This window comes from Nuphar pumila, unplaced genomic scaffold (genome assembly GCF_984573655.1).
Source record: "Nuphar pumila unplaced genomic scaffold, dmNupPumi1.hap1.1 HAP1_SCAFFOLD_432, whole genome shotgun sequence".
In the NCBI taxonomy this organism is placed as follows: Eukaryota; Viridiplantae; Streptophyta; class Magnoliopsida; order Nymphaeales; family Nymphaeaceae; genus Nuphar; species Nuphar pumila.
Genome location: NW_028323343.1, coordinates 32,066 through 59,077, shown reverse-complemented (window position 1 = coordinate 59,077; position 27,012 = coordinate 32,066). Strand labels below are relative to the sequence as shown.

General features: G+C 55.1%; 1 pseudogene; it reads left to right on the top strand.

Annotated features, from left to right (window-relative positions):
* The first annotated feature begins 1,218 nt into the window (after positions 1–1,218).
* LOC149810241 (uncharacterized) lies at positions 1,219–3,941 on the top strand (annotated as a pseudogene).
* The last annotated feature ends 23,071 nt before the right edge of the window (positions 3,942–27,012 follow it).

The following is a 27,012-nucleotide window of genomic DNA, read 5'->3' as shown; positions in this document are numbered from 1 at the left end:
GCCATGCTGGTAGATCCATCATCGTGTACCCTTGCATTATGGCTATCGATAGTCTGCGCATCCAGCGAACTGAAAATGATGTCTGTCTCCAACGAGATGGCAGTGCTATGTATGCGAAAGGACTGCTTGATGTACTTTGATAGCAAATTCTGACGCAATTTTTATCCAGCGAGCACTATCAGGAGTGGGGCGTCTGAAGGGGAAACGGAGTGACCATCTCATCACCTGTACGCCCCCACCCTCAGACAAACACCTATTTGACTATCCATTTGCTTTTCATCGTACGTGTGCAATTGCCTCCTCGCCAAACCCATTGATACTGGCTGATTTCTCAACGCTCAACGATGCAGTCAGCGCAACGCCACCCATGAATGACCACACGATCAAGGGAAGAAAATCGTGCTTGAAACGATCTCTTTCTACAGGAGTGTGATGAGATTTGGGTAGACGTGCAAGCATGGGCGTGTGCGAGTGGTGGAATGGTGTCCCCTCGCTGTTTTACAGCAGAAAATTCAGTCTGCAAGCCCGAGTATGCGAATTTATGTTTCCTTTCAACTTGAACGCTTTCGCCCGCGTTTTGGGTACCTCCTGACAATGCAATCTTGTGCCAGACAACATCACCGCCACTTCGCAGTTTGAGGCAGTGCAACTCCTGATCTGCTTCGGGACTGGCCTTGATTAAGATATATGTAAAAGTTTCATTCGAGTCGACGCTGGTGCAAACTAAGCATGACGAAGTCCATGCCTTGGGTGCCCCACAGGCACGATGTGAACCCTATCTGCTGTCACAGGCATTGTGCGAGTATTCGCGTCTATGAAATTTACATCATTGCCTATGAATTGTTTGGCATATGACCATTTCCTTGGTGAGTACTGTGCCTTGAACCGTGTTCAACCATTTTCCATGGATCGCGTGCTGAGTGCCTTCGATTCAGAAGCTTGCAGCTGATGAAGGCGTAGGAGCTGCTTCCAGCTGCTCTATGATTTCGCTTGCGAATCATAAATGTAGCTGTTTGATCCTCCTCAGCTTCGTGGCTCCGAACCTCTTCATCCGTACTTCTGCAAGCTGGGTCATCTGATTTGCTTGCATGACCGATGACTCCAATCAACATACACTCATGTGGCAACCACTGCTCATCAAGCATGCGATGCAGGACAGCGCAATCTTCCAACCATCTAGGCACTCGCATCCAGGCACTCGCGGTTTAGAGACCGAGCATGGTGCTGCATGCATTGGCCGCAGAAGGGCCAGAGCAGTTGATAAAGGAAGGTGACTTGGTCATCGTGTACGAGAACCATGCCAGCATGAAAGGGGTGACAGTGTCCACAAACGTCAAGGCAAGGTTTGCAAACGGTTCGGTGACTGGGCGCTCAAGGACTGGATAGGTAAGCCATATGGATCCAAGGTGTTTGATAAACGAGGAGCTTGGGTTTACGTTTTGTTGCCCACTCCAGAGCTGTGGACTCAAGTGCTGCAGCACAGGACTCAGATCTTGTACGTCGCTGACATCAGCCTCATATGCATGGGATTGGACCTACGCCCAGGTTGCGTGGTGCGTTTCTGCGTTCACCTCTCATCGCTGTTATGTCCTCTATGTTCCCCTGCTCGAACATCGCTTTGAACGCTGCCCTGAGTTGCTGACCCTTTGTCAAAGGCTCTGATGATGGTGATTCTACATCCTTGTCATGGGATTGTATAATCCATCAAAATCCTCCATCAAGGTCCTCTTTATCACACTGTCGCATCCACCTGGCATCACATTGCATACATATATTGGCATCTCCAATCGCAGCCTGGGGTTCAATGAGAGCCTCGTTGATATTGCTACCCACATGACAGCCTGGCCGTTCCAAGCAAATTTTCAATTCATTTCAGTCTGCGTTGTGCTTTGCTTGCAAATCAGCAGCCACCAGGCATGCTCTCCAGCAACATGGGAAAGCATCATTGAGAAATCATCGTCATTGATGTTGGAGTGTCGTTTTCCCAACACGACTGCATTGGCAACTTGAGTGTTTCTTGGCCAATCACTGACTGCGATGTGGTAGGCCAGTTCCGCCTGCCTAACAGTTGCGGGTCCTGCAAAGCGTTTTGCCAGGCCGTATGATTTGCCAGTCCACCCAGACGCTCGAAAGAGTATGCGGGACAGAAACTGGGGTCCAAAACCCATTCCGGCGAAGCACTCGTCTTGCACGTTACACTGCAGCGCGTGTGAAGGAGTGGGAATAGGTGTGGTGAATTTCGGCAGCCGTGACCGGTTTCGCCCCTGCCTAAGGGGCTCTTTGGACTGCAAAGGGTGCTAGGGAGTGCATGCACCGAAACTATAAATGCAGACCAAAGAGATAAGCACAATGGACATGCGAGGTGATCATCGAAACATTGCAGTGAGTCTCTGCATCCACACAGGAGCTGCATGGTCCGGCTTCCTCACCGACGCAATGGTATCTGGAGGCTCAGATGTCGGCCATACTACTACAAACATCAATTTGCATCTTATGAGAAGGCTGGTACTGGTGCTGACAGTCCGTGTCATGCTTCAGGTCCTGGAGTCCGGCACGGGAAGTGGCTCGCTGACTCACAGCCTGGCTCGAGCAGTTGCCCCCTCTGGCCACGTGCACACCTTTGAGTTCCACAAGATCCGCTGCGAAGAGGCTCAGAAGGAATTTGTGCAAAACGGCGTCTCCGGCATAGTTACCGGGGCCCACCGCGACATAGAAGCTCTCGGCTTTCCCACTGAGATGCATGGCAAAGCCGATGGAGTCATCCTGGACTTGCCAGGGCCTTGGAAGGCACGAGTCCTCGAGCATGTCTTTGTCCATCAAGCACCCTTCATTGAGCATGCGTGTGCGCGTTCTGTTCTGCTTGGGGCCGCCCTCATGTCCACTGGTTGCCTGTTGCTCGTCTGTGTCTTCCCGCACTCACCCGTTGCTAAGTAATAATTGGCGTGGCCAATGTCCATGTGAATGCGGCAGTGTTGTAAAAAGGTATAACATCACCTGTGCTGGCGTGCCTTGCACGGCAAAGCCAATGGTGCCATCCTGGACTTGCCAAGACCCGGCAAGGCACGAGTCCTCGAGTTGTGCACTCGTGATCAAGAACGCATGCGTACAGCTGCAGCTCTGCGTGGGGGTTTCTGCATGTTTTCTGCGTGCCTTTTGGTGTAGTGCATGTTTCTCGTTCAAGCACCCACTCTCTTGCACGTGTCTTTCAAGCAGCTTGTTTAGTCATTTTGAGTGCCGCATCTTCTTGCATCCAATGTGATGCTTTTTTTCACCACCGCATCGATGAGGGCACAAGCAAGTCCCGCTGCATACCAAGAAGGTTAGCATCTTAGCCGGTGTTTCGCCGGACAGAGTTTCGTTTTGGGTCCAGATGCCTGAATATGCATGAATTTGAGGGACAGAAAGGGGGGTTGAATGGGGGCTCTATTCTGCAAATCGTTGTTCTCCGCGTTGTGCAGGTCGTCCAATCCGCCGCACTCTGCCTCAAGCCAAACGGCCGCTTTTGCGGCTTCTCGCCATGCATCGAGCAAGTGCAGAGGACAGCAGAGCAGCTCAGGGGCAGCGGCTTTGCTGAAGTGCGGTGTGTGGAGTGTCTGCTGCGGTTTTACGATGTCCGGAAAGAGACTCTCGCTGCCCCGCACCTCATGACACAGTTTGGGAGGGCTGCGAAACGGCGTCGTGGGAACAAGCGAGCTCCTGAAAAGGCGGAGCCATCTGAGCAAGAGGCTGAAGCGAGTGCACCGGACAACAATGTGGCCGCAACGCCGTTGCCTGAACAAAATGAAAAGTGTTTGAGGACGCTAGTGTGTGCAACGCCCCAGATGGCCGCTCGCGGGCACACAGGGTACTTGCTGTTTGCCCGGAAGTTGGTCTCGATGTCCGTGATTCAAAGCCTGATAGGAAATGCTGGTGTGCCGGCCGAGCAGGAGGGTGGCGATTAGTTCAGTGGCCACGGTGGCATGGCAATGGTTGCCCTTTTGCACGCTGCCAATCGCGATGCAGTCTTTGGCGTTTCAACTGCCACCATAGATTAGGCCCACAAAGCCTTGTGCATTTTGGATGTAATTGAGACAGTGTGTTGCTCGCTTCTAAGTGAGTCAGTGAAGATTCCAACAAGCATGGGTGACAGTCGTTGTTCTTTCAGTTGCCTGCCTACCAGTGTGGAGGCTGTTCATCACCACGTACGTGCAAGGGCGGAGTTTATATTTTGCTGCCATCATGTTGCAAAGACGCTGCAGCAGAGGTACACATCGCCCTGCCCTTGACTCAAGTCTACGTGTGAGTGCAGATGTGATGAGCTCACAATAAACTCACAGAACTTTCTTTACCCGCAGACATGGGTCTGGAACAATCAAGCTGCGGGAAATGTGAATCATACGCAGAGGACCAATCCAGATGCGTTGTCGTTGGTGCACGCATTACCACGCCACGCTTCTGGTTTCTAAGAAACAGGCTTGTAAGTGTGCCGGTTCGGACCACCAGGCACTTTCGAATGACAGACAAATCTAACAGCGCTTTGTCTGTTGGCTAGTGTGCCTGAGAGCAGGTGTACCTGTCCTCGACATGGCTACGCGGGCATCATTGCCGCAGTCCGCAAAACATCAGACACACACTGCATCAACTCGTCATCAGAAAGCTTGCGAGCAAGCCGCTGGTGCCGTTTAAAAAGCGGAGAGCACCAAGCACCACATGCAGCTTGTTGCGATGTCGTTTCCTCATGCAAATAAGAGTATCTGATGGCCCGAGCCGGTCAAATTGTCTAGCTCGTACATAGCTCTCAGCGTTGTCCGCTTCGCTCATGCCCAGCAGATCATCAAGCAAAGCCTCCAGCGACGGTGCCGTTGGCAGCATGCTTGAGGGTGTCGGTGCTACCCCCCCGGCAAATCGTTCGCGGATTGCCAGCCAATCGAAACCACGATCTCGTAGCCCAGAGGGCAGACGAAAGCAAGCACCCCTCAGGCCGGAAGGCATGTCTGGCACCACGTGCTCCCCACGAACTGTCCGTCGGAGAGCTGCCACCGGCGGTGTGAAATTATGAAGAGCGTGTGACGCGGGACTCGCCCGTGGACTGAGCGCCGCCAACTCATGATTCAGTGCCCAAACTGTGCCGTCAAAGTCGTAGACGATTTCAGCCTGCTGCGAGCTGTCCTGCAAGCATGCAGCTGCCGATTCCCCCCCTTCAAGCAGCCATCTTTGCAGATGGACGGCCTCAGGTGTGCGAATGAAGAGGTTGTCTTGCAGCATCAGCAGGCGCAGGCGTGCTTGCTGAAGCAGACGGTGAGATCCAGGCAGCCCGCGTCGGCGGGCTTCTCTTGCCAGTATGTGAGAATGTCGGCAGAGTGTGAGGTGTGCGCGCCCAGCTGAGGGGGGCATCCAGGGATAGAAGGAAAGCAAACATGTGTGGGAGCGCGTGGTTTGATATGTCGGAGTAGCACTTCTCGTGCGTGAAAAAACCAGAAAGAACAGCATTCACAAATGCGCCTGCGTCGGCTGTCTCCTGCACAACGGTGGGCACGTACGTGAGAAGGGTGCTTGGATACATAGCCTTGATCAAATCCAGGACCACAGACTAGTTCTTTCCTACATGCCCTAAACGCAATGTCCATGTGGACGCGGTTGGTTGTTGAAAGTTACGTCAATTGCGGTACATCACATCAGCGGGAGACGCGCATGGTTGGCAGACTTCTGCAGTCAGATTCACAGGCGCCAACTCACAGCCTAACACAAGCACATAACACAGGCTATGCAATTGCAACCCGGCATCGAGATATTCCAGCTGTGCTTTGCGTTGCAAGCAAGAAATACAAAGCATTCCATCAAGCACCGCCACCTACTCAGCTCAAGGTGTACAACTAGGGCATTACCTGAGGCTGCTGCGGAGGCAGAGTCTGCAGTGCAGTGACAGATGCAAGGCGGTCGGCGAACTCAGCAGAGGGGTCACGCATCAGCGCAAACGCTGCAGCGCTGAACAACTCAGACTGGTTACCGATCGCTGCAGCGTTGTCGCTGGCCGTCATGCTCAGGGCATTGTCCACTACTTGAAAAATATCTTGGCTCTCTGCCCCAGCCATGCGCAGTGCGGTCATCGCTGCGTGCCAGCCAAGCTTTTGCTTGAGGTCACGAAGACCGCACCCATCAGCGTTGGCCTTGAGGTCCAGCAGCGCATGCGGCCTCTGGCACTCGTGATAGAAGATTTGGGTGTACACGTCGTTTGAGCAAGGCACATTCCACGCCTGCGCAGATGCACATGTCAACGCAGCCAAAGCACATGAGCGCAAAGTGTGAGCTGTGCTCATGGTGGGTTAATTATTGGCGTGATCCCCGCAAAGCAGTGCAATGAGCCGAGCAGACTCTGAACTGGTGCTGATGTACAGTTGAACATCAGCAACGTTACAACAAATGCATGTAACGCAAGCGTTCACGACTTGAACCGAGCAGTATCCGCTAGGCAAGGATCAACAACGAGCACTTGTTCAATGCTAGCAAGGAATGCACACGTTGGGCAACTGCAGACCTGTATGAGGCGTTGCGTGATGGCGATGTAGCGTGCTGCAAGGGGTTTCGGCTCGATGGCAGCCGCCCGCGCCAGCTGACTCATGAGGGCCTGAGTGGCTAGCGAGCAAGGTGCATTGCAAAGCGTTTCAGGCTCAGCGTGGAGGAGTAGCTCGTGCAGATCGTGCATGGTCACATGATTGGATCGGCGCGCTTCGTCCTGCCACATCATCGACGCCAGAACCACCTGCAATGCCTTCCGATATGCACCCAGCGTGCACAGGGCATGCACAGCGGCAAGCCTCACGTTCGGCGAGAGCTTCAGGCGAGTCTCCGCAGCGCGGCGAGCAGTATCTTGAGCTCTTGGCAACTTGAAAGTGTCATGGTGCTGATACGAGGTGATTGGCACCGTCGATGAGATATCTGTAGATGGGGGGCCATCATGGTCGTCCGACACAGAGGAAGTAACGGCCACAGCGGAATATGGTGCGCTTGTGCTTGCACTGCTTGTCTGGTCTCTTCGAGTGTGCACCGTCGACCCTGACGCTCTGTTCACGTCACGGGACTTGCTTGGTGAGAACACCTCGTGGGTGGGGGTTGAGGGAGGCGCCGCATTCATGAGCGGGCTGGTGACCAGGCGCCACACATCCGAGGGCACCTGACACATGCGTAGCAGCCGGGTAGCTGACTCATCGGAGAGGAGGGGCGTTTTGAGCGCCCCATGACTGGCGGCGAACCACATTGCGGGATACGTCATGCCGTACTGGTGTACAGGAGTTGGCTGGCTGCCTTGTGGACTGTGATTGCCCGACTCACGCTGCCGACCATGTCGTGGGCCCACTCTTTCTCAGCTGCGTCCCGAGGCAGGCGAGTAAACACGGTGAGCGGAAAGTACGAGGGGGGGGGGGGCCATCACCGCGCTGCACGGCCTCCGCTCGCAGCGCCAGGCGGTGCAGGAGTTCGAGCGCACCTGGGCTTGGCGTTCGCATGGTTGTGCGCTGCCCTGCGGCTCGCTGAATTTCTTGCGACCACTTATGCATGTCGCACGCGACGGTTGCCGCGAAAAGCGCCTGCACACACAAATGATGAGACTTGAAAACAAAACGTCGCCATTCACGAGACCCTCCTCCTTCTCCCCCAGTGCATTTGGTCCCTTTTATCCCTGTGGCTTTGAATGTGGTTTTGCACCACAGTACTTGGAGTTCCCACATTCACGTGGATGCGGTAGCGTTGCAAAAAGATTCATCGTCATCAGCACCACATGGGACCCAGTCTATTCAGCATGCTTCAGGAAACATCATCTGTGTTGATGAGTGGCAACGTCGTAAGAGCTGTCATGCCCTATGTCAGAACATCGGCAGTCATGTTATCGAAATTGCCACAGGGCGCTGAACGCAAGTTGCATTGAGTGCTTGCCTGTGCGACCACAGGGGGCATCGGCTTCTCGAGGGGGAAGTGCTCTTCTGCGATGTGCAGCCACATTTCGGAGAGGATGTTATCGTCTGCCATGGCTGCACAGCTGTTCAGCACCTCCGCTAACATTGTGCTGCTAACCTGCAGGGCAGACAGACACAGTTTGGGCAGATAGGTGGCGCTGCTGATTGCTGCTTGCTTAGCAGCTGCACCACGATCTGGTGGAAGAAGTTGGGGTTGTGGGGGGGGGTGTGCATTGTTTGCGAGCAAGCAGACAGACAACCACAGCATGTTGCATGGCATGCTAAACAATGATCTTCATGCTTCGTTGCATAACGAACGACAATATGCAACGTGACAACGGGGCAAGCGCGACCAACGACATGCCGTCAATCCATTTCCCGTAACGGTGAACGAGTATTTGTGCCATGGCACTCGAGGGAGTGTAGACGACCACACAGTATATACCTTAGAATACCTTCAAGTTCGCAATTGACAGTTGAACTGTTAGGGGGAGTAATAGCACACCTTAAGCTGGGATTGAGGCACAGAAGCTGAACGAGAAGCTCCGGGGCACGAGCGGGGGTGGGGCTCCGCGCCCAGGCGGCGAGGAGAGCGGTTGCGGACCTTCGGCACTCGCTGAGCGGCAGAATCGGCTGCAAGCGCGCGACAACTGTCAACATTCTTTCCTCGGCATCACACTTTGCAAGCGCACCAGAATGTCTCAGGACCACAACTCCCAAGAAATCCAGATGATCGTATTGTATCTTGTGCAGGGGCGATGCATGGGTTGAGGTGATGCAGGGGCAATGCCGTCATGTACCGGCGCTCTCTTCAAAGTGTGGCTCGTGTGAGCGGCCGCGCGTTTATGACAGGCTTGCTTGTTCTGACCGCTGACATTCAGTGAGCTGTATCACTTCGAATGTGCTGTCTTGGTTGCTTGTTGACTCTTTCCTGCCGTTGTTTCTGTAATGTAATGATGATGCATCTGGAATGCTTCTCTCACAACACTACCGCATTACATGGATATTCGCAACTCCAAGAACTACTTGGGAATAGACACAAGATATATTTCATCTGCGCAAAAGTGTCAGCGTTCCTCGGCACAGCTCTAGCTTGCTAGTCTTGGGAAGTGACACGCCAAGTATCACAGCATCACGACTCCCGTGCATCCAAATATAAACGCCCAATCTAACGTCCAATCTAGCAAATGCCCAACAAAGTCATGAGCATCTTCATTCAACTCGTCTTAAACACGTCCTTTCTTCATCCCACAACCCCAACAGCAGAAGCCCAGTGTCTATCTTTGCGACAGCAGTTGGAGAGACACAGGCCACAGAAAACTCGAACTGGAACCTGAATGTGGAGACCCCAAGTCCCGGCAGGCGTGCGATACACAAGATTGGCTGGAGTACCTTGGAACTGCTTGAGACTATCTCTGGGTCAATAATGGAGTTGGGTGCACACCTGAGAGTCAGCAACTGCAAGGCGCAGGAGCTCCTCTGCAGTGCGCAGGTGGGTCATCGCGTCGTCAACAGACACACCGGAGCTCGGCTGAGATCGTGCGGCTTTCACGAGGCGCACACTGTGAGCGGCAAGCCCCGTCACAGCCACCTCCAGGCCCCTTGCCATAACAGACCGCTTCCATGTCACAGCCTCATCATCCAGCTCGTCCAAGAACTTGATCACGGACAGCAGCGCTTGTGCCGAGCCATTGGACGGGCCCTTTGCAGTGCTGACCTTCACAAAGTTTTGACATGTGAACAGAAAATTTCGGCAAAGAACCCGCAAAGCAGGAAAGTAGTGTCCCGACGACAGAACAGTGGATCTGTGGTGGCCAGTTCGAGACCTGGCAAATCCCAAATTTGGAACCTCCCTGCCGCATCCTCGACCATCCCGACAATTCATACAAGCAGCTTTTTCTACTGATAGTCACAAAAAGCTCTCAGGACAGAGACAGAACCATCAAAAGACGCTTCTCGAAGTATCTACACCTAGCGGTGCAACGGATGGCCCCACACTCATGCATGACACACTGTTGTTGGCCTTTCCGACCAGGGCTGCAATAGAATATCTTGGTGCCGAAGTACAGGAGGCCAGCATATGACATGTGCTCTTCATACTGGTCCAGGTACCCCTTGCCTCATGAGATGGTAACGGCGTCACGACACCGTACATAGAGCTGCCCATGTCAATGTGGATGCGAAGGAAAGGCAAGTGCCGAAACATTTGCATCGCCGTCATCCCAACGTCAGCTATGTGTCTGCACAAATTCCTGAGAGCCACTGCCAGTGGCACTGGAGCACATGAGTCGTGTTCAGCAACAGGCAATTGATTCAATTGCGTGCAGTATACATGGAATTGTTCGCATGGGGTGTGAAAGCAGCACAGAATGGATTCGATTGTGTGCAGCATATCCGATGGTTTGCCACTGCGCTCGAGGCAAACCTGCAGCACGGCGAGGCGAATGCGATCCTCATACTGCTGAACGTTACGGCTCAAGAGCGCTCGCCTGTTGCGAGATCCACTCATTTCTGACGAGCCAGCACCTGCCAGGCCCTTTGCAACCGCTTGGGTGTGTGCTGAGCGACGCCCCCATCGCGCACACAGGATCGAGGAGTCCACGACCAGCAGCGATCGCCGAGGTTGTGACAGCGGTTGGAGGCCAGTTTGCTTCTCACCAGCTGCCACCCGAGGAGTTGCAAGCAGTTGCAGGCTTGCGTGTCTGTCACCCCCATAGCCTAGGCCTGCACTTGGACAGGAAGTGTACAGAGGGAGATCTGCTCCATTCAGCTGCCCGGTTGGAGCTCAAATCCTCGTCAGAATGAGCTTGTAAACAGGTTGGACGTGAGATCACACTAATTTTCCCCGGGCTGCAGCCATTCATCCTCTGTTTGCTGCGTGTGTTCTTAATCGTATTGTTTGAGATATCTTGGTTTCATGTTTGCGTCCCGAGCGATCCTCGGTGACCCAGGCGCCCATGGGGAGAGGGGTATGGAGAGGTACATCTTGGTCTTGAGTTAATAAGACAGCACTAGCACGCGCTGCTAGGGAACTGAGTGCCCCATATGCAATCAAGCATGCGCTTATAAGCATCAGGGTGCCCCTGGTTCGTAGCTCTTTTCAACACTGGATCCTATGCTTGCCCTGGGGAGTTTGGCTGGGATGATGGATGGAAGAGATTGTGTGCAGAACGCACAAATGCAAGTACAACAAATAAAACTTATAAATCTTCAGGCAGATTCAAAGCAAGGATGTGATAAGAGCCTTTGATCGACATGCCTTGCGGCAGAGCAAGGGTTTTTCGCCCAGGGGCTCGAGCAACTCCAGGACACCACCTTCGAGTATGCCGCAATCACGACCTTGGTTTAGGCTAAATGTGAGGAGGGGAGCTTCCAGATGCATACCTGTATAACATGCCGGGCAGGATGCCCGCTGCCTTCTTGAAGCGCTGAGGAACCCTATCAACGACGCGTCACAGCAGGCGGCGAAAATCGCTTGCTTTGTGAGCATCCGCAAGCATTTGCTCCGTCGAGACATCGGGATATCAGTATTTTTCCAGAAAACGGATTATTTTTCTCCCCATGGGCGGCAGTCCTGCCCATGCATTGTCCACCTGTTGCCCACAAGTTGCTGTAACACGCATCTACATATCTGCTCATGTCTTGAAAGAGATGATCAACATAATCTTGGCAATTTTTCACTTTCTCGGCGTGTGCTCTCCAGTATACAGATTGGCACGATGATGGAAATGAGATGTGGCGGTATCGGACGCGACCAAGCAAGCAGGGTCTTCTTAATATTGAACCTGAGTGTTTGCTTTCAATGAAACAGCACGAGAATCAGTCATCCGTTTGCATGCAACCTACATGGGTACTGGGGATCACAACAATCGCGGTAGGAGCGTCCCATCTGGAATCATTCATTCAACATAAATTGCGTGTTCTTTAATCCCAGTGTCCTACATATACGCGCATGCAACGACAAGAAGACACCGTTGTCAACGGCATTGAAGCCTGTTGTTCCTGGGGCGCCGTGGTGACTGGACCGCACGCCCGCATTTTCCGCGAAGTAAACGCCTGGCACCAGATACACATGCCTGGCACCAGACGTACCTGGAACTGTTGATGAGCGGCTGCACATGAAGGGCTGGCATGCTCAACTGGTAGGCAACAAACTGTCACCAAGTTGCAGACCGTGTCACAGCCGCGCCAGCCAGCCGGCTGAGTCATAACAACACTGGCGACTACTCGAATAACAGTTCATGGCATGGACCATGCTGCATGGCACTGCACCTACCTCTATATTCAGGGAAGCAGCACTGTGTGATCATGAAACAATTCCTTTCTTACAGTGGTCTCGTCTGAGACTGTCATCATAGTTGCCATCTTGATTGACGAAGGTTCTCTTGCTGTATATTGAACAGAGCCATGGCAGACCTGAGCGAGGATGACATCGACTTGTCGTTCGACATAGATGATGACATCGAGGACATTGCGGACGACGAGCCTTCTCCGGAACCTGTGGTGGCCGCTCCGAGGAAGGTCTCAAAGCACAAAGGCAGTTCCAGCTTCGCCACCGCTGTGGCCAAGATTCCTGGCGGAAGCACCACACTGGTGATTGCAGGAGTTGCAATTACTGCTCTATGCTTTGTCGGTGCTGTACTTGGTCTACGTCCAAAACGGAAGGCAGCTCCCACACGCAAGGCTCGAGCGGCTGTATCTAAAGCAAGGTGCCGTTCCCAAGTCCTCGCAGAGTGACGCCACTCTGTCTCGAAGGTCAACGCATTAAGTGAATTACAGCTACGTTGTAATTACATGCAAGCGCTGTAAGAACCCATTGCGCGCGTGGTGCTTGACAGGTATAGGCTGTTCAACGTTAGGGTCGGCATATGTCCGTTGCTCAGATCTGCTGAGCTACCTGATTGCACCGCGTCCCAGCATTTCCAAAGGCCTTCGTTCATTTCTGGCGTCCTCTGTACCATCGTATGGTTACTGCCTCCTTGCTTCAGATGGGATGCACCATTGTGCAACATTGGCAAAGCAGCGAGTACACGCCTCTTGCTTTCCTCTCTTCATGATTTGCTTAAAGAAACCCGGTGTAAAGGGTTGCCTTTTTGCGGTGGCTTTGCAATCGGCACTTAGGGTTTTTGTGCAATCATAACGTCGTAGGCATCTCGGAACGCAGCAATCCGAAATTTGTCTGGTCCGTGCACGGATCCAGGTAGCAGACCAATGTAGCAACAAGTGATTCTAATTCCCGCAGACTGATTTGAGGAGAGCATGCTCTCAGCAGGAGTGCACGACAAGATATTCGGGAGAGCTGATATCTTCGACTGGCACCCTACTATGTGTTGATGTAGTTCGTAAACGTCGCTGCGTTGCGAAGACAAGCTTGCATTCTGACTCACTCAATCTTCACAGTCTGAATTCTGTCTCATTGCGTATGATCATGGGGGCCATTTGCTGGCCACGTTGGGTACGCTGTCTGATGACTGATCCACCTGAACACGTTCCGACATTGTCGTGGTCTCACTCTACCACCCTGGGCTCGTTAATTAAAAAATTCAACAGAGGGAAGGAGTGTCTGCTGGCTTCGAAATGTGAAGTCGATGATACAGCGAGCCTTTTTCTGGCATTGTGCTTCCAGTGTTCCCTTGGCATCACACTGGGTGCTTGCTACCCTGGTACCAAGGCTTTGCGTACAAAGTCAGGACAAGCGCGAACGGGATACTTGCCACCCTTTGACCAGCGCGAAGCCATACAGCCCTGACATACGTCCTACTGCTGCAGTGGCAGCATTGCCAGCACCCCGAGCAGCACACCAAGGAAAAAGAAGAAGCCCACAAAGAAGCCAACGCCGGCGTCCAGCGCAAAGCCAACCCCAGCAGCCTCACCCTCGAAGGCGCCTGCCCACGTATCGCAACCGCAACGCGAGCCAGAGCCCAGCGCCAAAAAGGCAGCAGGACTGCCTGCACTTGGCAGGCCCAAGAAGAAACCTGTTGCAGCCTCCCCTGCAGCCCCAGCGCCCACTGCAGCAGCCACTCCAACCGTAGCAACTGAGGCATCGAAGCCAGCTCAGCCCAGTGAAGCGAGCTCCACGCCTGTGCCCAAGGCAGCTTCAGCGCCTGTGCCTGTGGCATCCTCATCCAGTGACAATGGAGCAGCAGCAGCCTCACCGAAAGCCGTGCAGCCGCAGGCGAAGGGGCTACCTGCGCTGAAACCCGTTCCTGCGCCCACGTCGGCGCCAGTGCCCGTGCCAATACCGAGCGAGAATCATACTCGAGCATTGCCACAAGATCCGAGCACACGTGCTCACCTGCAGCCACCTCGTGTGAAGGGTCTCCCTTCGCTGAGGCCCACGGTCCGGAAGTCACCAACGTCCGCGCCCCCACCCACGCCCGCGCATCCACCAGCCTCAGCAGGCTCTGCGGCAGACAACGCGGCAGCCGTGAAACTCTCGGCAGCGCCCAAGCTTCCGCAGCTATCTGCAGAACAGGAGCGCGTGATTCTGACGCCAAGGGACAAGCCAGCCAGTAAACCCGTGCAGACCGTGAAAGTGAGCTCCGAAGCAGCACCGACTGCCCCCCTTCCATCCAAGCCCGCTCAGCAGTCCGACACCGCACCACCTGAGCCGACACGGGCGGCGAAGGCCGCAGCGCCCGTCGACTCCGCCTCTGATAGCAAAGCATCGGCAGAGCTCGCACCAAGGCGGTCCTGGAGCGAGGTCGTGGACTCGGATGATCATGCAGATGCGCTGCTTGCGTCGAACCAAGATGCCGCGGCGGCGGCTGCGAAAGAGAAGCTCGCGCAGGAGCAGCACAACAAGGTGGCGCTCGCAAAGCTGAATGCGGACGCTCGGCCATTCGTGCCGCCCTCTGCTTCGCGGGGCGCCGAGTCCCCAAAGAGCATCTCCCCCAAAGCCGCCTCGCCAAAGGCCCCGGCAGCCACGCCGGGAGCTCGCAAGGTAGAGGCTGTAGCAAAGAGCGCCCCTGCGCTCGCCGCGGCGCCTGTGGTTGCAGCTGCTTCCATGGGCAGCGATGCTTCGGTAAGCAGCACGGCAGCGGTAGCGGGCAGCGTGTCCGGTGTTTCCGGGGTGTCAGCAGCGGCAGCTCAGGCCTCCACTACAGAGCCGGTTGCCATGCCGGCCACGCCGCCTTCCAGCGCGTCGAACGGTGCAAGTTCCGCACCGAAATCGCCCCCAGAGGAGGGCGAGATCGTCGATGACGATGAACCAGAGGAGGGTGTAGCAGTGGATGTAAAGGAGGATGCCGCGTCGCCGCCAGATTCGAAGGAGGAAGCTGTCGTTGCTGACAAGGAGGATGACTCGTCGCCGCCGGAGTGTGCCGCAAACGACACAGACGTGTTTGAGCACAGCCCCATTGTTCTGGCAGGCAAGGACATCGAGCCTACCGCGCCGCCCACCGCTGACGAACAGGCCGCGGACGAGCAGCTTGTTAAGATCGCTCAGTCATTGCAGTCGGGTGCGACCCTCATCGACCATCGGGCAATACCTTGGAATGCCGCTACCTCCATCCCCTTGTGCGCAAGCTGGAGAACGTCGGGATTTGCAAGGGTTTAATCAGGGGGCTTGGGGGCCTGGAATGTCACTCTCAAACCCCGCTTTGATGGGAACCGCCTCTCGGCACCGCACGCTACCCCCCCCAACACAATTTACACTTTTCTGACAATGTATGCCTTGCTACTGCTGTCCGCCGTTGCATGGGGTCTGTGTCATGTTGCTGGACAGCAGGATTTGTCCAGCGGAGTCTACAGTAGGGGGCATTGCAGCTGGTACAAAGTTACGAGCGCGGTTGAAACTGCTGAGACCAGAATGCTCGATGGCAGGCCCCATCTGCGTGGCCGACCTCATGAAGGTCTGCAGGGTGAGAGGTGTAGCCCAGTGTTGCAAACATGTGACATCATCCGCACCTATCAGTCGCAATGTTTTGCCAGTGCTTGAGGTTTGACCGCAAGGTTTTGTCACCCTAAATGTTGTGCATCATCGGGCATCTGGACCCGGAAATTCACAGGGGCTTGCGAATCACTGATCAGTTAAATGACGCAGTCTTCCCGCCTGCAGGATCCTACTCGCATGATCAGATCGTGGAGCGGGGAGTGGCTGTGCTGCTAGGTGATGTCGAGTTCTGTGCGACGCACAACTGTAGGCCTAGCAAGTACGCTGAGCACGCTTCGACGGCAGCAGACTTCTTCTTCCAAGTCAGCGCGTTTGACGAGGCCGAGAGGATGCTTGATGGAGCGATTCAGGCACGCCGTCCGCGCTTGGGTGGGATGCATCGGAGGGCGAGGGCGCCACCGTCGATCAGACTGCTTGCGCTCCATAGACATGGGTGTAATTGAACTACGTGGGATGCACTGGGGTGGGGTACACTGTGGGTAGAGCGCTACCGTCGTATGTGCAAGTGAGCTTCCGCAATTGTCGCGATTTCTTCGGATGTTGCTTCGTGGGAGTAGCTATTCCTCTCGCTAGCTGACACTAAGCAAATATGGTGTAGTCCCAGCTAGGTGGGATGCGCTGGGGGTTGCGGTCGTTCAGGCTGCATGCACATCTATCGGTATTGCTGTGTGTTGGTTTAGGCCTGCTCTGTCATGCCCGGCCTGAGCCTTTCCATCGCATTCCTAGGACTAGGAATGCCGTTTTATTCACCCGCTAGCTGTGCGCTGCAGGCGGCGTCGATGGGCGGTAACTTCAATCTCGAGGCGACGCTGATCAATAACATGGGAACGGTCTTGAGGAAGCAGCAGAAGTACAAGCGCGCTCTCTCACTGCACAAGCAGCACATGGAAGTAGTGCTGGAGAAGCACGGATTAGACTCGCAGTATGTCGTGCTCGCGCGCAACAACCTGGTGGAGGTGCTTGAACTTCTGAAGCAGAAGGATAGCGCTCGTGAACTCCTTCTCCAGCAGGTGCGGCAGTGATTCGCCAGAACTGGGGCTCGACCCCCGTTTCAGTGCCCATGATTCATATAGTTTCAGGCATCTCGACCCCAAAAACATCACTCTGCCTGCGAAACACTGAGGGGCGGGCTTTTGTATGGGGTGAGGGCGGTTGAGGAAAGGGATGGGAGCCTGGCAAAGAAGCAATGCAAGTCGACTTGGTGACGCTTGAGGCTTGACAAGTTGGGCTGACTTGGTGTCGGATAAAATGTGACTCAGTCGAGATTGGCGAGTTCTCTCAAATCCATCTGTGGCCGCGTAATGCCGCGTGATTCACGCTCGACTCGGTGGAATGCCGTTCTAAGTTTGCGTGCCAAGCCCTCCTATACAAGCTGCGATGACTGTCCCAACACGCACAGGTAGGTCTCCGCGAGTGGCTTCCTGTGCAGCATTCTCTTCTAGCAGTGCTTCGGCAGAACTGGGGGTCATTCTGGGTTTCGGCCCCATTTCACCCCCAAAAATCATGCAGTTTCGGGCATACGACCTGAAGAGTGACTGGGTCTGGCAAAGCTCTGTCTTGTAGCCAGCCCAATTCCGCAGCAATAACGCCGGTAAGCGTTGCGCAGGCACAGCAATGCCGAGCGCGCGCAGAGCAAGCGGAGGCAGAGCACAGCGCGGGTTCAGCCATTCCCAAGGCAAACGGCGGTTCCGCACCGGCGGCAGGTGCCACAGTAGAGGCCCCTAGGGACCCGGTGAAGGCGGCGTGGGCCAGCACCGCACGCTGCTACCTCGACCTTGCCCGCTTCACCAGCCGCTGCAACAGCATTGTTGAAGCCGGCGAACATGCTCGCACCGCGCTCGAGCTTTCTCAGCGGGCCCATGGCAAGGTAACTCGCCGATGCTCATCTCCTCTCTTACGCTGGTTGCCAAGCTGCACTCCAAGTTGCCATCCTCCATGAGGTTGCTGGAGCGATGGCTGTAGAAAATGCATCGTCAACTCGAGGGGCAATGGGGTGCCATTCTTGGCCGCTGGTCTTGCGCAAACAGACGCTCAACTCGCCAGCTGCCAGCCATAAGTGTGTGGTTAATCATTCGGTGTGCTAGGGCACCCTGCGTCAGCCGCCTGGGCTTCATGGTGCATGACCATTTGCGTCTTGGCAATGCTCGCTTCTTCAAACCTGCAAAGCAGTGTGATAGGCTTGCTGAGAGGAACAACGTCGCCATTTGGCGGCCTACATGATTGCTGCCGACGACTTTTGACGTGAATGCCATGGGCTATTACTGCTGATGCTTCCGAGCGACATGCAAGGTTGCTGCCGATGCCTCTGATCAAAGCAACATGGACCAGTGTCTTGCCAGACCTTCCTGATGTTTTGGGTCAGATACCCGAAAATACGTGGATTTTTGAGACAGACATGGGGGTCGAAATGGCATCCTGGCAAAGCTCTGACATGGACGTGTGCTTGCTGTACAGGACGATCCCGGCACCGCCATATACCTCTCATTCCTCGCCGGAAACCTTAAACTCCAGGCGGAGCGCACAAACGACAAGAGCTTGATGCGGGAGGCTCGTAGTGTGTTCCAGAACCTCACACAGATCACAGAGTATGCTGAGCCAATCAGCCGGAACCTGCCAGCACTGTACCGTACTCTTGCTGAGCTTAGCATGGATGTCGGAGAGCATGCCGAGGTGTGTTCTGAGCCTCCCTTGGCACCTTTTTTGGAGATCGCGTTGAGCGATGCGGTCAGTCAGCGCAGTCAGCTTGGTGGTTCCCAGGTTGCTCACGAAGTCGCCAATGCCCCTGCGTCGGCTGATGGATTTGGGAGTTTTGTAACAATGATGAATTGGATCGCAATGAGCGATCCTGCATTAGACAATGGGGGCCGAATCAGGGGAGCCATCGTTACCGCTGCCGATCCTTTCACAGCAGGGGGTCATTGACAACTTCACTTTTTTGTTGCCGAGAAAACCTACGGTACTGCTGCTTCTTATGGAAGTTGCTGAAGGTCTTTTGACAAGCGTGGTGATGAACGCTGACCTCTTCCGCAACTTTTGTGCAGTGACCGCTACTGTGACCGATGTGACAGACCGTGGCAGTGACAGTATAAGCTATAAACATCCGTGTTTGGAGGGGTTTCAACGAAGCCTGGAAGCATGTGGGGGAGGGGGATCTGCATCTCCGACAAGTGCAGCACTACATGGATGTGAGCATCATCACCTGGAACCGCTGTTTCGACTCCATGCGAAGTGCTTGTGTGGCTTTCACATCATCGTTTTGACATCAACATCCATGCTGTTCATCGTCCTGGCTTCAGTTCAGGTCTTGCAACAACAGTTCTGAGCATGATCCCTGTTACGTAGACAGGTAGGCAGGTACAGAACCTAGCAGCGCAGACTATAGGCGGCCAATGTTTACCAAGCAGTGACCTTTAGTAGCTTTGGCTTTTGTGTCATCTAGTACTGATTGATCGATCATCTTCTGTGCAACGCAGGCATACAAGTACGGGCAGCAGGTTGTGAGCATCATGGCTCAGATCACCGGTGGCAACCAGTATCACTCAAACCTGCAGAGCATCTGGCACTTTATCGAACAGCTGCACGCAAAGGGCGGCGACACTGCCGGGGCCGAGGTAGCTCGCAAGGCGATCCTCAAGTGTAAGGCGTCGGGTCTTAAGATGCGGGATGCCAGTCACAAGGGCAAAAAGGTGGCTGTTGCGGGGCGTGGCAAAGCAGAGAAGCGCCGGTAGTGACTCCTCGCCGTGCCGGCCACAGCATGGCGTCGAAGAATGGCACTTTGATAATGGGTTTGTTGCCACCGAGATGGTTGGAGCCATAACCCCTTGCCTTCCCGCCTGACAGGCTGCAGACTCGTTTCGCGCATGTGCAAACTCACGATACCCCCCTTTTTCTCTTTAGCACATGCATGATATTGGTCTGCGTCAACGAGGTGTTCTGGTCCACAACTGTATTGCACCCTGTGTGGGTACATTGACTGTGTTGGCGGTTGTTGCCACCGTTTGTTGGATGTGAAAATTGGTGGCGTGATGTATGAGGTTGATGAGCGGCTTGCAAGACGTCCCCCAGCACATACAACCACAGACGCGTTTTCAAGCTGCGACCGTCGTCGTGCGCTTGCCGCTTAGACTCTTTTATTTCATTAAGCAACTGGGTGTGTTTAATCCAATTGTTGTCAGCAAGCTCTCCAGTGTCGTCTTGTTAGTTGATGTTTGTGTTAGTATTACTAAGCTCTTAAAGAGCTTTCAACGTAAAAACTCAATACCCCGTCACGATCCTGACATCGGATGAGTCACGGCTGTCTCGCCCTACAGCCTAACATGTGGGCTGCTGAATTTCCCTTGTTAACAACGAAGACGTCAGAAGGTTTAATTGTGGAAAAGACGTGCTTGTTCAAGTGTGGTCAACTGGTGCCGAGACACGCATACCGCATGTTCAATTACACAGAGAGACAGAATCACCATAGCTCAGGCCGCAACAAAGAACCCGACACACCCGGAGGGAATCACGGTATGCGGCACGCCGATCGGCACGGACAGGTATGAGGCAGCGACCCTGGACGCCCGCGCGGACTCCGTTATCGCACAGATTCACAAACTCAGGGCTTGCCGGTCAGTCTTCAGGCACACTTTGCCTTGCTCCGATCCTCCCTTTCCCTTCGCATGGCGCACCTCATGCGCACGGTGCCGTGGGGCTCCCTGCAACACAGCGTTGCGCGAGTGGAGGAAGCCATTACAGCGGCCGCTGTTGCGCTTTTCAGGTGCCTGTAACTGGAGCGCGGTCGGTGAGTGCGATTCAACAGCTCAAACTCCCCTTGTGGCACGGCGGATTTGGGCTGCGCGACGCCACGGCGCTGGTGGCGGGGGCCTCCAAAGCGCAAGCGGTTATGAAGGAAGGCCCGGATGCATGCAAGCCTTTCTCGAGTGTGACAATGCCGGGGTTGTTGACCGCTTGGCAACGTGTCTTTGATGATGCATCCGAGGCATGCAAATGGGACCAGAGCGCACGTGACCTGCCAACCGAGTTTATTGAAGCGGAGCTGCCCGGGGTTCAGAAGTCCGTGTCACGCCTCGTTGGCGATCGCTTGGGCGCGACCTTCCTCGAAGCTTGCGACACTACCACCGCAGACGGTCGGCGCGCGGCGGCGCGTATCCGCAGCGCGTCCTGTGGACCTGCATCTGCATGGCTGACTGCGCTGCCCACCGCGCCCACTTTGCGCCTTAGCAATGGAGAATTCTTTGCAGCGGGGCGTCACCTGCTCGGTCTAGGGGTGACAACGGCGGTGGATGTTCCGCCTTGCCACTGCACCGCCGGCGACTCCACGACGCCGGACCACGCTCTCTCGTGCAACCGCAATGCAGGTGAGGCATCGATGCGCCATAACTACTGGGTTTCGGCCTGGCGCCATGCCATCCACCGTGCGGGCTGCGCGTCTAGCGTGGAACCGCAATACAGCAGCCTTGCAGCTGCGGGGGCGCAGGGGGCTGGTGGTCTTCGTCGCGGGGATATTTTGACTGTCTGGCCTGACGGCCATTTCCGCGTCATGGACTGCGTTGTTACGCACCCGGTGGCCGCGTCGTTTGTTCGCGATGCCGCAGAGGTTGCCGGATCCGCGGCAGCGAAGGCGGAGCTGCGGAAGCAACGAGCCTTCGAGGAGTTTGGGGAGTGCTCCGCTTACGACTTCATCCCACTCGCCGTGGAGTCGTTTGGCCGCATGGGCTCCGCCGCCTCGCGTTTCCTTTCGGAGCTTGGCGACTTGGCGGCAGGGGGGGGGAACCAGGTGTCCAAGGCTGCCTTCGTACGTGGCGTCCGTCGGAAGCTCACCTGTGCTTTGTGCACAAGGGAAACGCGTGCATGTACTACAAATCCCTCTCTCGTATCGCCGTGAACGTCGGCTCGGACTTACATGCAGGGTGTGATGCACCGCAGGAAGATCCCGGCGTGGCTTAGGTTGCTGGTTTTCTTGTGTGTTTTGTCTTTGTTTGTGACATTGTTTTCAGTGTTTCTGTGTTTTTTTCCTGTTTTGCCAGCCCTGTCGCTTGTAACGAGCACCCAACACACACTCGCAACGGCACAATGACCCCTTAGGGTACGTCAGCAACAGGAACTAGCAGGCCTTCCTGGAAAGCTTCACCGGCCGCTCTCGCAAACACTCCAAGGCCGCGGCGGTACAGGACTCCATTACCCCTGCACAAAGAGACACTGAGCTCACGTAACGCATTGGAGACAAAGTCGCCCTTGAACACAACCCCAGCGGCGCTCGCTGCGGTGGCCAAGACGTTGAGCAGCTGTGTCACCGGCTTGCCCAAAGCGACCGTAAGACTCATGCGACAACGCGACGAAGGCGTAACCATTGGGATCGGCGTTCTGGTACCGTGAGCGCTTCCGCTGGTCGCATGCAGCTGCCGCTCCGCCAGCCGAGCGTGCTGCCTGCAGGTGGGAGGCTGCAGCAGGGTGCACCACTGAGATGTCGAAGACGTTGAGACCGTCCGTCAGGACAGCGAGTATGTCTCCACGTGCTTGGTCATTAGCTGCAACGGCTGCGCCTTGAAAGCCCGGCAGCGAGCGAAGTAGTGGTTCCACTGACGTGGCAACACCCGCGGGGTGGGCAATGCGGCGCCAAGTTCCAATTAGGAGGTTGTGGCGCAACATCACTGTCCCCGCAAGGGACCTTCATGTCATGGCGTGGTCCATGTCGCCTGGTTGCACGTAGCGCCCGCAAGAGCACTGTAAGCAGGGAGTGTGGGTGGGCAGCTGCGTCAAGCCAAGGCGGTGGCGCATGGAGCTGACATACCGTAGTATATTTCATTACACAGAGAAGCAGAATCATCAAAGCTCGAGCTGTACCAGTAAACCAACACACACTCGGAAAGGTAGTATATTTCACTACACAGAGAAGCAGAAGCATCAAAGCTCGAGCTGTACCAGTAAACCAACACACACTCGGAAAGGTAGTATATTTCATTACACAGAGAAGCAGAATCATCAAAGCTCGAGCTGTACCAGTAAACCAACCACACACTCGGAAAGGTACAAAGACCCCTCAGGGAATATCAGCAATTGGAACTAGCAGGCCCTCTTCGAAAGCTCCACCAGCCAAGGTCGCAAAAACTCCTAGGCCGCTTCTCTACATGAATCCATTCCCCCTGCACAAAGAGACACTGAGCTCACGCAATGCACTCTCAACAAAGTCGCCCTTGAGCACGACGCCCGCGGCACTCGCAGCAATGGCCAGGGTGTTGAGCAGCTCAGTTGCCGGCTTTCCCAGTCGGCCGTAAATGGGACAAAGGTAGTATATTAGACATTCGGATGGTCACGCGTAACGCTGAGACATATCCATCCGTGTCGGCATTTATGTTGTGTCACGCGTCACGCTAGGGAAAAAACACTTGTATCGACGGGCAAATACTAAATGTAACGCGTCACGCTGCCCAAACATTTTTCTGTTTATGGAACGCCATAATTGCAAGCCAGAATGAAGCCTGTCATGAATGGAATCATACAAGAGCCATGTTATCCCTGTGAACACTAACTAGTGACAGCAGCGATAGTGATTGCGCCGTGGCGACAGAGACAATGCTAGACAGAAAGAAATGTTTAGCTGCTTTACGCCAAAGCATATGCCGAGCAAGGAAGAAAGCTCTGTTGCCCCAGGCTGCACCAGCCCGTTTGATCGATGATGGCGGATCAGCTGCCGAACGATGATAGCCGTACCTTGCTTGCACATGGGTGATGCGCTTGGGTATGATTGAACTTGAACTCTTGCGATGCGCGCAATGGCAAATGCTTGCTCACAACATGCTGTACATCCAAAATAGTTTCGCCTGCGGCGCCACTGATATCCTTATCGACGGACAAGTACTAAATGTCACACGTCACGTTCTGGCGATTTATCCATAAAGACGGACAAATACTAAATGTCACGCGTCACGCTTCAAAAAAATATATCCAAATGTCTAATATACTACTCTACTATATACCATTGCTGCGAGTGCCGCGGGCGTCGTGCTCAAGGGCGACTTTGTTGAGTGTGCATTGCATGAGCTCGGTGTCTCTTTGTGCAGGGGGAATGGATTCATGTACAGAAGCGGCCTAGGAGTTTTGGCGACCTTGGCTGGTGGAGCTTTCGAAGAGGGCCTGCTAGTTCCAATTGCTGATATTCCCTGAGGGGTCTTTGTACCTTTCCGAGTGTGTGTTGGTTTACTGGTACAGCTCGAGCTTTGATGATTCCGCTTCTCTATGTAATGAAATATACTACTCTACTAGTACCTTTCCGAGTGAATGTTGGTTTACTGGTACAGCTCGAGCTTTGATGATTCTGCTTCTCCGTGTAATGAAATATACTACTCAACCAGGCGAAAAAAAATTGGAGGTACATTCGTGATGAGCAAGCATCTGCCATTGCAAGAGTTCAGGTGCAATCATGCTCAAATGTATCGTCCATGAGCAAGCAAGGACGGTAGTCATCAACACAATTTTCACGACTGCCACCGCGGCTGGTGCGTCGGCCATCATCGTCGGCATGGGCCCGCTCGCCCCTTCCGTTTCCGTCTCCTGGCCCGGCGCTCTGGCCGCTGCTCGGCTTCCTGACGCGGCTGCCAATCGGCCCCGCTTGCTCTCCCGCCGTGTTCTTGGCCTCCCCGGCTTGCCCCCCGAATCGGTGTCGGAGTTGGAGTCCGATGTGGAGTCGGACATGGATTTGGACTCACCTTGAGGCGCGTCTTGGGCGCCCTACCCACCTTGAGCCCACGGCGTTTGCCCAGCTAAGCACCCTCCTTGCATGTGCTTCTTTCCTGTTCCCTTGGCGTGCGGTCGCCTGTGCCAGCTGCTGTTGCCCCCCCCTGCTTACTGTGCTGATCTGGCGCTTGTCGCTCTTAGGGCTCTTGTGGTTCTTGCGGCCTGTGTTGCTCGAGTGGTTCTTGCGGCTCTTGCGGCTCAAACGTGACCCTTGTGACTCCCGTGGCTCTTGCGACTCCTGCGGCTCTTGCGGCCTCTTGTCCTTTCGTTGGTGGTGATACTCCCGCTTGCCGCCGACAATTCGTTCTTTTTCAGCCTGGGTTTCTGTGTTACCGGTTACTCTGTGGGCGCTATGCAGGTTTGGCGTTACGGTGAAGACGAAGGTTTTTTCCTTGGCGGGAGGGTGGCTTTTTCCCCGGGTTTTTTACTAGGTGAAAACGGTGAGAGCCCGGTAATGATCCTGGTTTTCCCTTTCTGTTTTCCACCCTCCCGCCTTGGTTTTTTCCCTTCCTTGACGGCGCTCTGGAGACTGCCTCGTGAGGAGCGCACTGCTGAGAACGGTTGGCGGAGCATGGCTCTGCCATACTTTGCCTTTGCGCGCAACCGTACTTGACTCCCAGCCAAGTGGGTTGCGCCACGTTCGTTTCGGTGCCCCTTGAGTATGGTAGTTCTGTGCTGTTGTGCGGCCGTTTGTGGCTTTGAATTTTCGAACGCGTGTGTCTTGGTGGTTGTTGCGTCTTCGGCTGTGGTAGTTTCTCCTCTGTGTAACGAAATATACTACGGTGCAAAAGCATTGACAACATGCTGGACACACCCCTCTCTGCGCCAGACCAATTCTCCTGCGTTCTTCCGCGCAGATGCGCCTCGCACACCTGCCTCGAGTTGCCCCGTGGCACCTCGTCGGCGATGCAGTTCAACGCGTTAAGGACCGCTCCGCCAAAGCCACCTTTCATATCATGCAGCGCCCCGAACACGTGGACGTACGCGCCGGCCAGCTTACCCTACCGCTCCGCCTCGGGGGCATGGGCATCCGCACCACCAGCGCGCAGGAGGCGAAGGCCTCCTTTTTGTCTGCAGCAGCCATGACGGAGACCATCATGCGAGATGGGCCGTTGCAATTTCGCCCTTTCGCAGGACCCAACTCAGCGAGCCTCACGCAGAACTGGCAAGAGCTACACGCGGTAGGGGAGGAGCACTCGCTGTGGCCCCCACAGCTCTCGCTGTCAATGAGGAGAACATTGACAGCGTCCTACCTTCCGCCCAACGGACATTCTCGCGCTTTACAGCAGAGCGCAAACACTCTGACCTGCTTGCGTCATTCGGCACCGACACCGACGTCAGCCTGCGTAATCTCGCCCGCCTGCACAGCTGCGCCTGCCGCCCGGCATCCATCTGGCTGGAAACCCTACCCGTGGCGAGGACGCTGCAGCTCACGGACTCAGACTTCATCAGCTCCATGCGCCACCGCCTTGGCTTGACGCAGCTGCCCACCCACACTCCCGGCTTACAGTGCTATTGCGGGCGCTACATGCAACCAGGCAACATGGACTACGCCATGACATGCAGGTCCCTTGCGGGGACAGTGATGTTGCGCCACAACCTCCTAATTGGGACTTGGCGCCGCATTGCCCACCGCGCGGGTGTTGCCACGTCAGTGGAACCACTACTTCGCTCGCTGCCGGGCTTTCAAGGCGCAGCCGTTGCAGCTCAAGACCAAGCACGTGGAGACATACTCGCTGTCCTGGAGGACGGTCTCAACGACTTCGACATCTCAGTGGTGCACCCTGCTGCAGCCTCCCACCTGCAGGCAGCACGCTGGGCTGGCGGAGCGGCAGCTGCACGCGACCAGCGGGAGCGCTCACGGTACCAGAACGCCGATCCCAATGGTTACGCCTTCGTCCCGTTGTCACACGAGTCTTACAGTCGCTTGGGCAAGCTGGCGACACAGCTGCTCAACATCTTGGCCACCGCGGCGAGCACCGCTGGGGTTGTGTTTAAGGGCGACTTTGTCTCCAATGCGTTACGTGAGCTCAGTGTCTCGTTGTGCAGGGGTAATGGAGTCCTGTACTGCCGTGGCCTTGGAGTGTTTGCGAGAGCGGCCGGTGAAGCTTTCCAGGAGGGCCTGCTAGTTCCTGTTGCTGACGTACCCTAAGGGGTCATTGTGCCGTTGCGAGTGTGTGTTGGGTTCTTTGTTGCGGCCTGAGCTATGGTGATTCTGTCTCTCTGTGTAATTGAATATACTACGGTACCTGTGATTTAGATAGCATGTGCTTTTGAGGGGGACTCTCAGGACTGATTGCGAGGCTTGAGTCATGGGCGCGCTCGTGGCGAGAACACTTGAATTGCCCAGGGTCAAAGACCCACCGCACGACATACGCCGTAACAGCTTCAGCCAATGCTGCCACAATGGTTGCAAAACGCTTTGAAGAGACCGACGCACTCTTGCTGTCCAGCTTC